Here is a 14,319-nt window from a genome sequence, read left to right as displayed (position 1 = left end):
TATGTCCATTTTAGCAATTACCACCTTCTATTTTTTTTTTTTGAAAATAACCACCTTCTATTTTCAAAAATATCAAAAGTTACCACCTTCTTGCCTCCCAACTATCACATGACGTCATTTTGGGCCCATTCTTTCCCTTTCCTCCCTAATCCCTCACATTTCTCATTCCTAACTCGATTCTTATCCTCCCTTTCACTTTTTTCCCCCAAACAATAAAAAACACTTCAATTAACTCCTCCAAATGAAAATTGACGAACAATTATTGGTGGTTTGGGGAAAAAAAGTGAAAGGAGAGATGAGAATCCAAATAGGATTGAGAAATGTGAGAAAAATAGGGAGGGAAGGGAAAAAATGAGCCCAAAATGACGTCATGTGGTAGTTGGGAGGCAAGAAAGTAGTAACTTTTGATGTTTTTGAAAATAAAAGGTGGTAATTTTCAAAAAAAAAAAAAAAATAGAAGATGGTAATTGCTAAAATGAACATAACAGAAGATGGTAATTATCAAAATTTTCTAAAAATTTATGTCATCAACTAATGAAATGTCAATTAATGTCATAAACATTTTTATGACATAAAATGACATATAACTAAATGACATAAATTTTTTAGAGTATTTTATGTCACTTATAGTGTAAAGATTAGTAATACTACGTACATAATTTTATGTCGTAAAATTTTCATAACATTTTTATAACATGAAATGACAAAAAGTTATTATAGTATATGTCATTTTATGTCATAAAAGTTTATGACATACAAATTTGTGACAATAAATTGACAACTAATTTTTTTTTTTTTTTTTTTTTTTTTTGCGTGTCATCCTTGCGCAGGGGCCATGCTAATTTTCTCTGTATCGTTCCAATTTTATCAGATGTCTCCGAAGAGACGACAACTAAATTTAAATTTAGTAATATGTCATTTTATGTCATTTAAATAAGTAATTTAGCAATATGTCATTTTTATACTAAAATGTCATTTAATGCTTATTGAAATGAAAATTAGTATATAATCACAATTATTAAAGTTACAATTCTTTTTATACGCCGTCATGTACTTCCATTGTTTTTTTTTACTCCGTACTTGACGTGTTTTTTTTATCACGCTTTTCAATACAAAACTTTAATGATCAATAATTTTAATTTCTACAAGTAAATTATAAAAGTTTTATATTATACGAAGTATATAGTATTTTGAGACTTTAAAAAAAATCCATGCCAATATGTTTTTTCTTACATATTATTAATAAAAGACGGTCAAAGGTGGGTGGTGAATAGAGTAAAGTCAAAGCGGCTCAAGTTAAAAAGAATGGAAGAGTATTCACCCAGTTATTTTTGCAATAACATTTTTATTTTTGGAGATGAATATTCACCCAGTTTGATTTGTCCAAACAAAAAGATTAAAAAATTGGAGTCTAACACGACATTAATTTGTTAATCGAGTAACTATATACAAGTTGGAAGTATTGTTTTTTAATCAATTACATCATATATAAATAGGGTGCTTATCGAGCGAGTCGATCACGAGCTGAGGGGTGCTCGACTCAACTCGAAAACTTTTTACATGTGCTCAACTCGTGCTCGCTAAAGTTTCGAGCAAATAAAACCTGCTCGACTCGTGCTCGTTAAAGTTTCGAATCGAGTCGAGTAGCTCACGATCTGCTCGTTAAAATTTTGGTCCTTCTATTATTATATGCCTTTATTTATTTTTTGATCAATTTATATTTTTTTCCTTATTATATATAGATATTATTAAAGATTTACTCTTTTTTTTTATGATATAAATTAAGACTTAATAAGTGTCCAATTTGTTTAGACATAGTAACTTTGTTTTTAAATTCCATATTAATAATATATTATTGAGTTGCTCACGAGCTTCACGAGCTTATCGAGTCGAGTTAGAGGTTGCTCAACTCATGCTCGTTAACATCTCGAGTCGAGTCGAATTCGAGTCGAGTTTTGACCGAGCATTGACCGAGTCGAGTACGAGTTGCTCGCGAATCTGCTCAACTCAATTAGCACCCCTGTATATAACCAATGAAACTTTACCACATAGATGGAATATGGCATATATGATCGACAATATATATTAAAAACATGTTACATTTTACTATAAATAGTCTTCGTAGTTGCATGGTAAAGACCACAAATAATTAGCCAATGAAAAAAATAATAAACCCCCTTCTACAACAAAATGCTAATCTACTTCCTTCTTCTAGCAGTTCTCTCTACCATCTTTCTTGCAATAATTCTTTCCAAAAATAATAAAAAACGACGATTTCGCCCTCCTCCTGGACCTAAAGGGCTTCCCTTGATAGGAAACCTTCACCAGTTTGAATCCTCAAATACTCACGTCTACTATTCCAAGTTAGGCAAGATCTATGGCCCAATCATCGCGCTCCGGTTGATGAGTAAACCTGTGGTTGTGATTCGATCAATCGGCGAGGTTGGCCAAAGAGGTCTTGCAAACACATGATAAGAACTTATGTAATAGGCCATTATCGGCCGGTGGAAAAAGACTAAGTTACGGTGGGTTAGACATAGCCCTTAGTCCATATAGTGAGTATTTGAGAGCAATGAAAAAGATACTAAATGTTCATCTCTTAAGCTCTAAGAAAGTCGAGTCGTTCGCTCCAATTCGACATGAAGAAGTCTCAAGGTTGATTCAAGAGGTTTCCTCTCTCTCTGCTGCTTCTAAAGTCGTCAATTTGAGCAAATTGGTTCTTAGTTTTGCTAGCTCAAATTCCGGTAGGATCACTTTCGGCAAGAGGTACGTACATTTTTTAGTTGAGGCTTACATGTATGTACTATATTGTCGTCTATTAATAGGGGTGGATCTTCATTGTGGCTCTAGCAAAACAATAATATACTACCTCCGATTATTTTTAGTTGCAACTTTGGAATATTTTATACCTCACAAATAATACCCTAAAGTTGCAACTAAAAAAAATCGGTGGTAGTATATTTTTTTTCTTATGCCTAACTAAAGTTGCTCTAACTTAGCCCCCAATTCATCTTGATGATTAACAAAATTTGTTTATCTAATGACATTTTCGTAAATATATCAATAATTCATCCCAGTCAGCATGACATTTTTGTAAATAAGTGAACAACTTTTATTAATATGCGGGTCACACAAATATTGACTTATACGAAGTATTATTTACGAAAATACCATGCTGACTAAGATTTTTTGTTAATTTATTTACGAAAATGTCATTAGATAAATAAATTTTGTTTATCACCGAGATAAACTTGTATTTTCTGCAATATAACTCCGTGAACAATAATATATATATTTTGTTTCAATGCACAGATATGATGATGAAGATGTGTTAGGAAGTAGATACTTTAGCCTTCTACATGAAGCTGAAGCAATGTTCATAGGCTTTTTCTTTAGTGATCATTTTTCTTTTGGGGGTTTGCTTGATAGACTTAGCGGACAATCCTCTAAGCTTGAGAAGACCTTTAAGGAGTTAGATGCAATTTTTGAGAAAATTATTAACGACCATCTTAACACAGACATGCTTCGATCTGACCGAAATGATGTCGTTGATGTTCTACTTCGCCTCATGAATGACACTTCCTTTCCATTTAAGCTCACTATGAACCACGTCAAAGCAATTTTGATGGTATGTTTTCACGATACCGATGATATATATACTATTTCCATCCCTTTTAAATTTAAAATTTACTCCCTTCGTTTTTTGTAAATGTATCAACTTGATTTTTGCACTATTCACATACTATGGTAGACTTAATTTTTTCATCTTTGTAAAAAAAAAAATATTATTGATATAATATATCATTAGATTAATCATATTGTCTAGTTTTATAATATAATTTTGTTACAATTTTTACTAATAGGCAATTAAAGATAATAATGGTCAAAATTGTGCCTCGGAAAATGTGCCATTTTTTTATAATTTTTTTATATTTATTTACGGTAAGGAGAATGACCCTAATCAAACCTCAATCCTCACGGATTTTTTGGTCCGATATTTATGGGGTCAGACACATTGAGAGTGAGGGGGAAAGGATAAAAGATCCCCCACCCTCGAAGTGCCATTAGATTGAACCCCTAACATCAAAGTTAGAAGGTACAATATTTACCACTAGACCAAGCTTAGCTTGGTAGTAAATTAGTTATATATGCATTAAAATAATAACATAACCTTGGTATATAGCAAGCTATTAAGCGTGAGTTAAAATTCAAAACATTTCAACTAAAAAGTGGAGAATGCATGACACATTTTTTTTTTTTTTTATTTTATTTTTTACAATAAAACAAATGCACTAAAGTTGTATGATTTTGTTATAGTACGAAATTCTAATGGAGTTTTTAATATGTTGGTCATATATTCACTTTTCCTAATTAAAGAAAAAAAAGGTCTTATATTCAATTAAGTAAAGTTTCATTTCATAATTGCTAAAGATGTAAACTACAATTGTATGATATATTAATTTCGTCCGTTCCTAAACGTTCTTTATGCTTTCCCCAGCCATAACTTCAACTTCAATATGACAATACAATCCACTCACATCCAACCAAAAATTAGAAGGGCTTAAAAATAAAAAAAAAAATAGTTAATTGTATGTCAATTGTCATTATTATTTTGAAACAAATTGTCTAGAAACCCTTGTGTATTTTTCAGTAGGCGTGCGCAATTGTCGTAGGCATTTTTTTTTTCATGATGATTATATTTATAATGTTATTCCAATATTTGTGCAGAACCTCTTTGTTGGAGGAGCAAATATCACAACAGCTGGGATAATTTGGGCACTTACAGAGCTAATAAAGAACCCTATTCCAATGCAAAAAGTACAAGAAGAGCTAAGAAACGCGGTAGAAAATCAAGGTTGTATATTGGAAAGGGATCTACCAAAACTTGAATACTTTAAAGAGATAGTGAAGGAAACATTTAGGTTACATCCACCAGCTCCATTATTGGTTCCACGCGAAACAAGCCAAAATAGCATCATAGATGGGTATGATATTTTACCCAATACTACGGTACTTATAAACGCATGGGCTATTCAACGAGATCCAGAATACTGGAAGGATCCGGAAATGTTCATGCCGGAGAGGTTTATTGGGAGTTCAGTGGAATTAAAAGGGCGCGATGTGATGTCAATGATTCCTTTTGGAGGAGGAAGAAGAATGTGCCCTGCATATGATTTTGGTCTTGCAAACCTTGAACTTGTGCTAGCCAATTTGTTATATTGTTTTGATTGGGAATTACCAAATGGTTTAAACAAGGAAGATATTGACAACAACAATGTTCTTCCTGGTCTCATTATGCACAAGGAAAAACATCTTTGCTTGGTAGCAAAGAAATTCCAATAATAGAAACATGCTTACAAATGCAACCTATTTAGATGTGCAAATTAAAGCATACAGATGAAAATTAACAATATCCATTTTGTATCATTCTACAAAAATATAATATACATTAAGTCATAATAAATATTAAATAAGCATGAATTATGTCATGCTTAGTATTAATTCCATGGTTAAGGATATGTAATAAGGACGGATCAGTGTATTATTACGTACTACATTTTGCACAATAACGATACAACAGTCATAATTATTAATTGTAATTGTGTTGAATTGAACTTGTATTGATTTATACAAATTATGTAAATGCAATTGATGATGTGATCAACGTCTTTATATTTATTGAGGTTGTTGATAATGTTTACAGAAAGTTACTCATGATTATTATGCATAAATGGGCCGGGTGGTGATAAATAAATTAAACATTAGCAAAGTGTAAATGGGGATATAAATACTTTTAAGTGTATTATTGAAAAGTTACTAAAAATGCTTGCATGTTTAATTAGATTATTCATAAACTTTTTAGATATTTGAATATGTGAAAGTTCACTCCTTAACATGACAGCCATTATACTAATTTTTATTGGTTGATTTTTAATTTATTTTTTATGTCAAAATTAATTAAAAATGTTAATGTTTTTCTTATTTTAAAAATTTATTCATTTATTTATTTATAATTTCATAATTTATTTATTTATGAAATATTTTTTATAGCCCAAGATCAATTTATATATTCAATCATTCCCCCTCACAGAGAGTCATTGGGTTAGTTTGGTGGAGAAGATGATTTGAACATGTGGCCTTTATGTCACAATGGTTTCGATATCATGTTAGAGGATTAAGTCAACTAAAAGTTTAAGCTGATGGTTGAAGCCCAAGATCGACCGCGATTTATATGGATTCTATCAAAAAGTTTAGATTACTAGCTAGAATTTTACTGGGCTCAACATTATTAAATTCTCATGCAATAGCTGGCCAGTGGATAATCAACTAGTTGATTTAAGGTTTAACAAAAACTTTCTTGTACACACGATTTACATTTATATTAGTGCAAATCAGAAGAACAATTTCAAGTTAACTATTAATTTAATTACTCAATTTGGGATAACTTGTAATGTTGTATAGGTAAATTTGATAAGATTTTAATGTAAATAAGTAATGCGATAAGTTTTATGAGGGTAATATAGTTAAGTATATTTTGTCAGAAACTACTTAATCGTTAAAAATGTTGTAAGAAACTACCTAATATTAATATATACTTTCACTGTTTTTTTTTTACTTGACTCACTTTGACTTTTATACTATTCACCAACCCTCTTTTGACCGTCTTTTGTGCACAATTTGAAAGGAAAAACATATTCAAGTTGGATCTTTTTGAATTCGTATCAATAAATTCTATCATAATATATAACTTTTATTTTTTTTACTTGTGGAGAATTAAAACTATTCATCGTCAAAGTTTTACATTGACGAGCGTGATAAAAGAAACAGGTCAAATAAAAAAGAACATAGGAAGTACAGGGTAAATATAGTAAAAGACTATGTCTAGTTGTATTTCTGGCATTAACCCAAGAATATATTTAAGTTTTTATTTATTTTTTATTTTTTACCGGGCCGCATGCCAGGCCATTTTATACTCACCCTCACGGCCTCACCTATACATTGTCCAATGTCTATTATTATTTGACAAAATTAATGTCTATTTTTATGTTATAAATATATATAGCAATTAGCAATCAAAAATGTAACTATTATACTACATAATCATCAACGAAGTTCTTATAATAGACTTTTTTTTTGAACGGTTATAATAGACTTTTATTTATACTATAAATATCACTTTTTATGATTCTTGTTGTGGAGTATTTATTCAATAATTTATTTTGGGTTTTATCTACTCCTTAGACAATAGATGTGCCAGGAGGTAATCACTGGCAGTTGTTGGTGTCATGCATGATTAACGCTTGTTGTTGCCTATTTTTGCCTTTTTGGACAATTGTGTAGCCCGAATCACAAAATTATATTACGAATAATTATTATTTTACGTGGATCTAGATGTAGAACAACATCATTAAGGCCATTATACTATATACAAGTATATACTTCCTCTGTTTTTTTAGTTGACACCGTTTGACGATAAAACATATTCATGAGGGATCTTATTTGAATCGTTTCAATGTATATTTTTATTAATATCCACTTTTTATAATTGTACAATGTTAATAATTAGAGATATTAATAGTTTAAAACATGCGTTGCCAAGCGTGATAATAGAAATGTGTGAAAAAAAAAAAAAAAACAAAGGAAGTAGTTGGTAATATAGAGTTAAGAATATTGAGGTGTGCAAGCATAAGTCACTACGTCAGCAACGTAAAAACACTAACGTCATTAGTACTCAATGAAGACAACATCATCATTATTTAATCATTCACCAAATATAGTACAAAAGAGTATTTCATCCAAAGAATTCGTAAAAGGGGATTCGCTCAAAGCTACGGATGACCCTCTACACTAGGTTAGAACTCGTGCGATGTACGGTTTATATAAAACCTATTTTTAATTTGTATATTTTAAAAATAAATCGCTATTATACAAGAATATAAATAAGAATTACGTATATTTTGTAATTTAAATTTTTTTTTATTTCATCAACATTATAATATAGTATCATTTTAACTTTTTCTAATTCATAGGTCAATGTAGGAGGTCATTTATTATTGTCTTTTTAAAAATTGTTTCAATTTTCAAAGATAAATTGATAGGTTTTAGTTGTAATGTAGAAGCTTCCAATTTTCAAATTTCAAAAATGTCAAATATGATAACTCTACCCCAAAAAAAAATGTCATCATCATTGCATTTATACGGGAAAATTTTCATTAAAAAAGCGACACGTAGGCAATAGTGATGTCAGCAACTTCTGTTTTAGTAATAGTTAATAGATACTTGATGCTACGTATTATCTAGGGTTACTGGTGCATGAATACAATGGGTAGATGTGTTAAGACTTAAGAGTCAACTAGTCATGCATAATCAGCATAAGAAATTTTATAAGGAGTAATTTGTTTCTAAAGACTTCACGATGGCTAGCTACAAATACAATTGTACATATACCTTTGTGTTGCTACGTCATTATTCCCCAAGCTACATAATTTAAGCTACAACCTCGACAAGAACAATCCACTTCCTTTTATGATAAATTATCGTAAAAAAATAAAAAAAAAAATACATAAAAAATATAAACAAATCAATATATGTACATTGGGTGGAGTGAAACTAAATAGTTCTATTGGCTTTAGCTATAACCTATGTAGCGCTGACCTATAATGGCTAACATATAGCTCTAATTATTTATTTATAAATTAAATTGCAAGCTTAATGCAACCATTGTGAATGCTCTAATGATTTCTGTTGGAGATAATGTGTAGCAACATAATTAAATGTACTGTGGATGATCCGAAAAAAGTAGATCAAGAGTTCATAACCATGCATGATAATATTGGATATGTAGGCCTTAGGGCTATGAATAAGCATTTATGATCTTTTCTGATTTGGTATTAATTTAAGAATGCATGACAAAATCACACACAAATCAGTGTATCTAACGTTTGTTATATTTTTAATTTTTTTATTTTATTTTTACTTTTAGCTTCTTATATATAAGTAATACTTCCTCTGTTTTTTTTAGTTGACACCTTTCTATTATCACGTTTGCCAACGCATGTTTTTAATGCTTAATAATTTCAATTATCAACATTATAAAATTATAAAAAGTGGATACTAATAAAATATACATATAAATGATTCAAACAAGATCCCACATGACTATATTTTATTGTATGTATAAATCACAAAAGTGAGTCAAAGAATAGTATGTGAATAGTGTAAAAGTCAAACAGTGTCAACTAAAAAAAACGGAGGAAGTATAATCTTAAGGGTTATATATTGCATTTTCCTTAAAGTTGTGATTGTTAGTAAGATAAAATTTTCTTATTTTTAGTTACCAACTCCGCAGCATTAGTCTCGTGCGATACACGGTTTTACAATAATATTTTTGGCCTATTTGTGTGTAATACGTAGTATAATTGTGTAAGTAATTTAAGCAAAATGTAATAAATTAATGAATTTGTATAATAATTTAAGCAAAAAACTATAAAAATACAAACCGAGTTGCTTAATTATGAGCTTATCGAAATGAGTTAGAGCTGCTTACTCATTTCGTGCATATTTCATTTATGTTTTGAGTCGAGCTAAGCACGAGTCAAGCCAAGCTTGAGTCATCTAACCAATCCCTTACTTGTGATTCAAGAATGTCACAGTGATTATGATCTTACAACAAATGTTTGAAAATTATCATTGAATTTGGATCAACTTTAAACTCAAGTGTTTTAAGTTATCTACCATGCAGAACATATATATATATATATATATATATATATATATATATATATATATATATATATATATATATATTGTGAAGAACTTCTTTATACAAGTTAGTTTAATTATTGCATTGACTAAGAGACATTTAATGCCCAATTTCATTTTATTTTTTTTTTCTTTTTTTTTTCCATCCAATTTCTCCCTGGTGACGAGTTGACGGCATGGGGTATGCAAATGCAGTTTGGGCAGAACTGATTATGGGCTGGATTTTCCTGGGCCATAATAACTGAGTTGATTACATAATTCTTGGACAATTCGGACTGGATCACCCCCAAATAAGCCAATCAAGTTGTTGGTCCAAATAACCTGTTCTTTATATATTAACATGGACTAATCTTGATTTTAGATAATAAACAGAGAATAATGACACTACCTCTAACTCTCTAAGGTGCTTTTCGTGTGAAATAAAATTAATAATTGTGGTTTAATCAAAATTATAATAAAAGACTTCTGCCTTGCTAAAATTGTTTAGTACTTGTATTATATTTCTTCAATGGTCCCCTTGCTACACCAATACCCCGTATTAATAATATAACTTGAGAGCATTACTAATTATAATAAGGCCAAATGTTTGAATTACTTCATATATGTTTTTTTTTTTTTTAATCTTTGATTTTACGTGACAGAAAAAAAAAATTATACTTTAGCTAAAAAACTAAACATTAGAATTATGCTAGTGAGCCCATACATTTGTGTAATGAGAGTTTGCCCTTTCTATAGCCTCAAGAGTTTAAAAAAAAAAAAAAAAAACACTATACTTTAGCTAAAAAACTAAACATTAGAATTATGCTAGTGAGCCCATACATTTGTGTAATGAGAGTTTGCCCTTTCTATAGCCTCAAGAGTTTGCCCTTTCCGATGCCAGGCGGAGCAAAGTAAAATAATAATTTAAAAAGTATACAAGTATAGACGTATAGTAGTAAATTAGTAATGTCAACAACCAACATATATAGCGCGTAATTGATGGAGTATTTGCTTAGTGATCAAGATTGAGGGTCCGTGTAGAAGAAATTATAAAATTGAATTTCCCATATCAATTGTAACTAATTGTAATTTGTTATACCTCTACGGCTCACTCAGATTATAACAAAATATACTTTCTTTCTAGCTGATTACTATATGACACCCAAGCACCTAATAATGCTGTTACGTGATAAATCCATATATGACTTAGTAGAATTTAATTTTACTCAAATAAAATTAAAAAAAAAAAAAGGTGATTAAAGTACATATGATATATACTAGGGTGCAGTCTAGTCATCAATTAGTTTAGGAATATAACTTTGTTTGATTGAATTGGTAGGTAGTTTAATTCTCTCTTTAATTTCAATTATTGATCAATATATATTATGTATATTTTGCAATTTGAAAGATCAAGGTACAAGTAAAGTTTTTATCGGACAAATAAGACGAGTAGTTCTGGATATATACCCAATATGTTGTTGCGCAACCTTAAAATTTCAACCCAGGAAACTAGGAGCTGAACTGAACTGAACTGAAAATAGATGTATGAGAACAGACCCTTCGTATTCCAATATCTACATTCTTTTTTTTAAAAGTTTTTTTTCCTCATATAACCATAACTATTAACTATAATTATGTAAGTAGTAGCGTAAAGATGATAACCTAAAACAAATTTACAAGCAACGAATAAATCATGCCCTTTAATTTATAAATTAGTTATTGGCCCAGACAATGCCCCAAGTCATCTAATATAATATAGTATGAGATTAAAGTATAATAATTTCGATTTCATTATAACTAATTATGATGCCTTAAAAATATTTTGCAAGAGTCACATTAGCCTCTTATTAGTGGTATGAATGATCCCACAACTTTAATTAATAAGATTTGAGTTTAATTTTATTGGATTGACTCTTGATATTTGCATCTATTTTTTAGACTCTACATTGTTGAAAGATTTTTTTTTTTTTTTTTAGTTTTTTTATGTAATAATATAAATGAATAAGTATGATGTACTTGTGTTATAATTAGTGATTGTGATTTCGAGCTATATGAATAATCAGTTTCAGATTAGTTGTGAAGTATTACCAAAACTAAAATAATTTTTTTATTAATAGTTATGATGACCATTTAAAATGGGAATTGGAAAGGCCATGCATGAATCATGTTAAGGTGTGTTTATTCAATTTAAAAGTTAAAACGTTATCTCACATGAGTCTCATCTAAAATTTCTTATTTATTGATAGCATTAAATTAAGTTTTATGGATTATGCATATGACTTGGTGTCATGTTATTGGTTAAGAAAAGATGACACATGACAACATGAGATGTATTGCAATGACTTTTAATACTCCCTCCGTCCCTAGATTACATTCTTGTTTGAAAATTTACACGGGAATTAAGGAGGGAAGAATAAGACAAATAACAATAATTAGATAATGCAATGGGAAGTACAAAGATAGATTAGTTATTACTCATGACATGTCATCAATCCTTTGCAAAAAAAAAGGACCAATCACATGCTCCTAATTGAAAATTTTTAACCAATCATATTCATTGTAATTTGGCACAAAGATTATGAGTGAGATTAGGTAGGGATGAGTGAGAAAGCATTAAATGTAAAACAGAAAAAGAGAGTTGATTTACTAAAAAATACTTACCAAAAATAGAAAGGAGGAATGTAATTTTGGAATACCAAAAATAGAAAGGAGGAATGTAATTTAGGGACGGAGGGAGTAATAATATAGATAGATTATAATTTTAAATTTGAAAACCATATCTATTCACCTAAAACCTACTAGTATAAGTATTTTACTCAAAACCATACAACTGTTTTTTTTTTGACAACTATAACTAATAATTACCAAATATTATAACTATACCCAATAGCCATAATTTACAAATCTTAACTAATATAATAGCTTAAAAACTATAGTAGTTAATTATATATAAATCATAAGTACACTCAATTAACATAATTAATAACTAGAATCCATAACTAATAACTTGAAATAGACCATAATAGTACTAATAATCACCATAAACCACAACTATACCCCCATATCATGATTAACCTAAAACATCATACTATAAGAGTATTAACTCAAAACATGTGATCGCGACCCTCAAAATCATAACTATTTACCCCACTACAATTATTATCAAGCAAAATTTATATTAAGGCTAACGAACACAGCAATTGGTTCTTCAAAACCATATATTTATAATACAAAAACTACAAATAATAACCAAAACCAGAACTTACCTTTAAAATAATCTACAAAACCATGCATATACTTAAAATTTTAATTCAAAACCATAACTAATAATACTTGAAAATTTGAAAATCACAGCTAATAACAAAAAAAAAAAAAAAACAAAAATATAACTAATATATTGATCTATATAATAATTATTCAGAACACAAACACTATTTACCCAAATCTGGTAACTATATTAACCCAAAAGTATAATATTAACATGCATGATATACATAACATTTAACGTCCACCAATTTTCATGGTATCAACCACCATTATTGTTGAGAGCTCTGGTGCGAGAAGAGGAAAAAGAATTAAAGCGAGAGTTTATGGCTTAAGATGGTCAAATTCGACCATAAGAATTCTAAAACTAGAGTATATTTCATTGCTAAAATGCATGTTTTGAATGGATAGATTAAGTCAAATTTTCCATTAAGTAATAATCTTTTTTAGAAAGAATCATAATTTTAAACTCTCTTTATTATTCTTTCTTGTTGATGTTTTGTTTTGAATATGTATGTTTTTCTAGTGCACACATTTTGAGTATCAGTAATTCTGATTATATATATTTAATTCATAAAATTTTGATATTTGATGTTCTTAAATCACTCATTGAGAGGAATTATACCAAACTCCACATGACAATATTGTTATATTGATGAGGCTAATTTAGAGATTCTCAAATTGGATGTAAATATGTAATTCAAGATCCCTTACTAGAACAAATAATAAAATAAGAGCATGTTCTCATTAACTGAACTGAACTGAATATTTTATAAGAGAAGGAAATAGGAGTTGAACTGAAACGAACTGAAAATAATCGTATGAGAATAAACCCTAAATTGTACTACTGGGTAGATAGTTTTAATTATTAATAAGTGTGAATTGGGATAAACAACAATTACATGTAAGTACTATCCCAAAAAAAAATTGTTCTAACATTAGCTGAGAATCAACTTTCACCCAATTAGTTAATTAGATGTGCATTATTAGCTAGGTTAAAACCCTAATAAATTAGAGTCTAGCAGACTTTAATTTTATAATTGATGAATGCATCATCAGAAGTAAAAAAGAGTTATTTTAACTCACTATACTACTAGCTTGATATATACAAGTATGTTTAACTCATAGCCAATTAGAATCCACAAAATCGAATATAAAAGTAAATGTGTGATACTCTTATTCAATCTATGGCAAGTGGGATTAAAAAATATTATACATCTTAATATAAATAGTCTTGCTTAGTTGCATGGTAAACACATGAATAATTAGCCAAAAAAAAAAAAGTTTACTACAATTACTAATTTTCAAAACAAA

The 14,319-nt window shown here is 29.2% G+C and overlaps 1 non-coding gene and 1 pseudogene across 1 annotated transcript; one reads left to right on the top strand and one right to left on the bottom strand.

Moving 5' to 3' along the window:
• Positions 1–783: 783 nt before the first annotated feature.
• On the bottom strand, positions 784–887 carry LOC145606396 (U6 spliceosomal RNA). The gene has a single exon (XR_014105285.1). It is a non-coding gene; the product is annotated as a U6 spliceosomal RNA (small nuclear RNA).
• Positions 888–2,572: 1,685 nt separating this feature from the next.
• LOC145604425 (cytochrome P450 71A1 pseudogene) lies at positions 2,573–5,343 on the top strand (annotated as a pseudogene).
• Positions 5,344–14,319: the final 8,976 nt, after the last annotated feature.

Source organism: Chenopodium album, chromosome 22 (assembly GCF_948465745.1).
Source record: "Chenopodium album chromosome 22, dcCheAlbu1.1, whole genome shotgun sequence".
Taxonomy (NCBI): Eukaryota; Viridiplantae; Streptophyta; class Magnoliopsida; order Caryophyllales; family Amaranthaceae; genus Chenopodium; species Chenopodium album.
The sequence above is the reverse complement of the archived record's forward strand: the minus strand, read 5'-3'. Positions and strand labels throughout refer to the sequence as shown.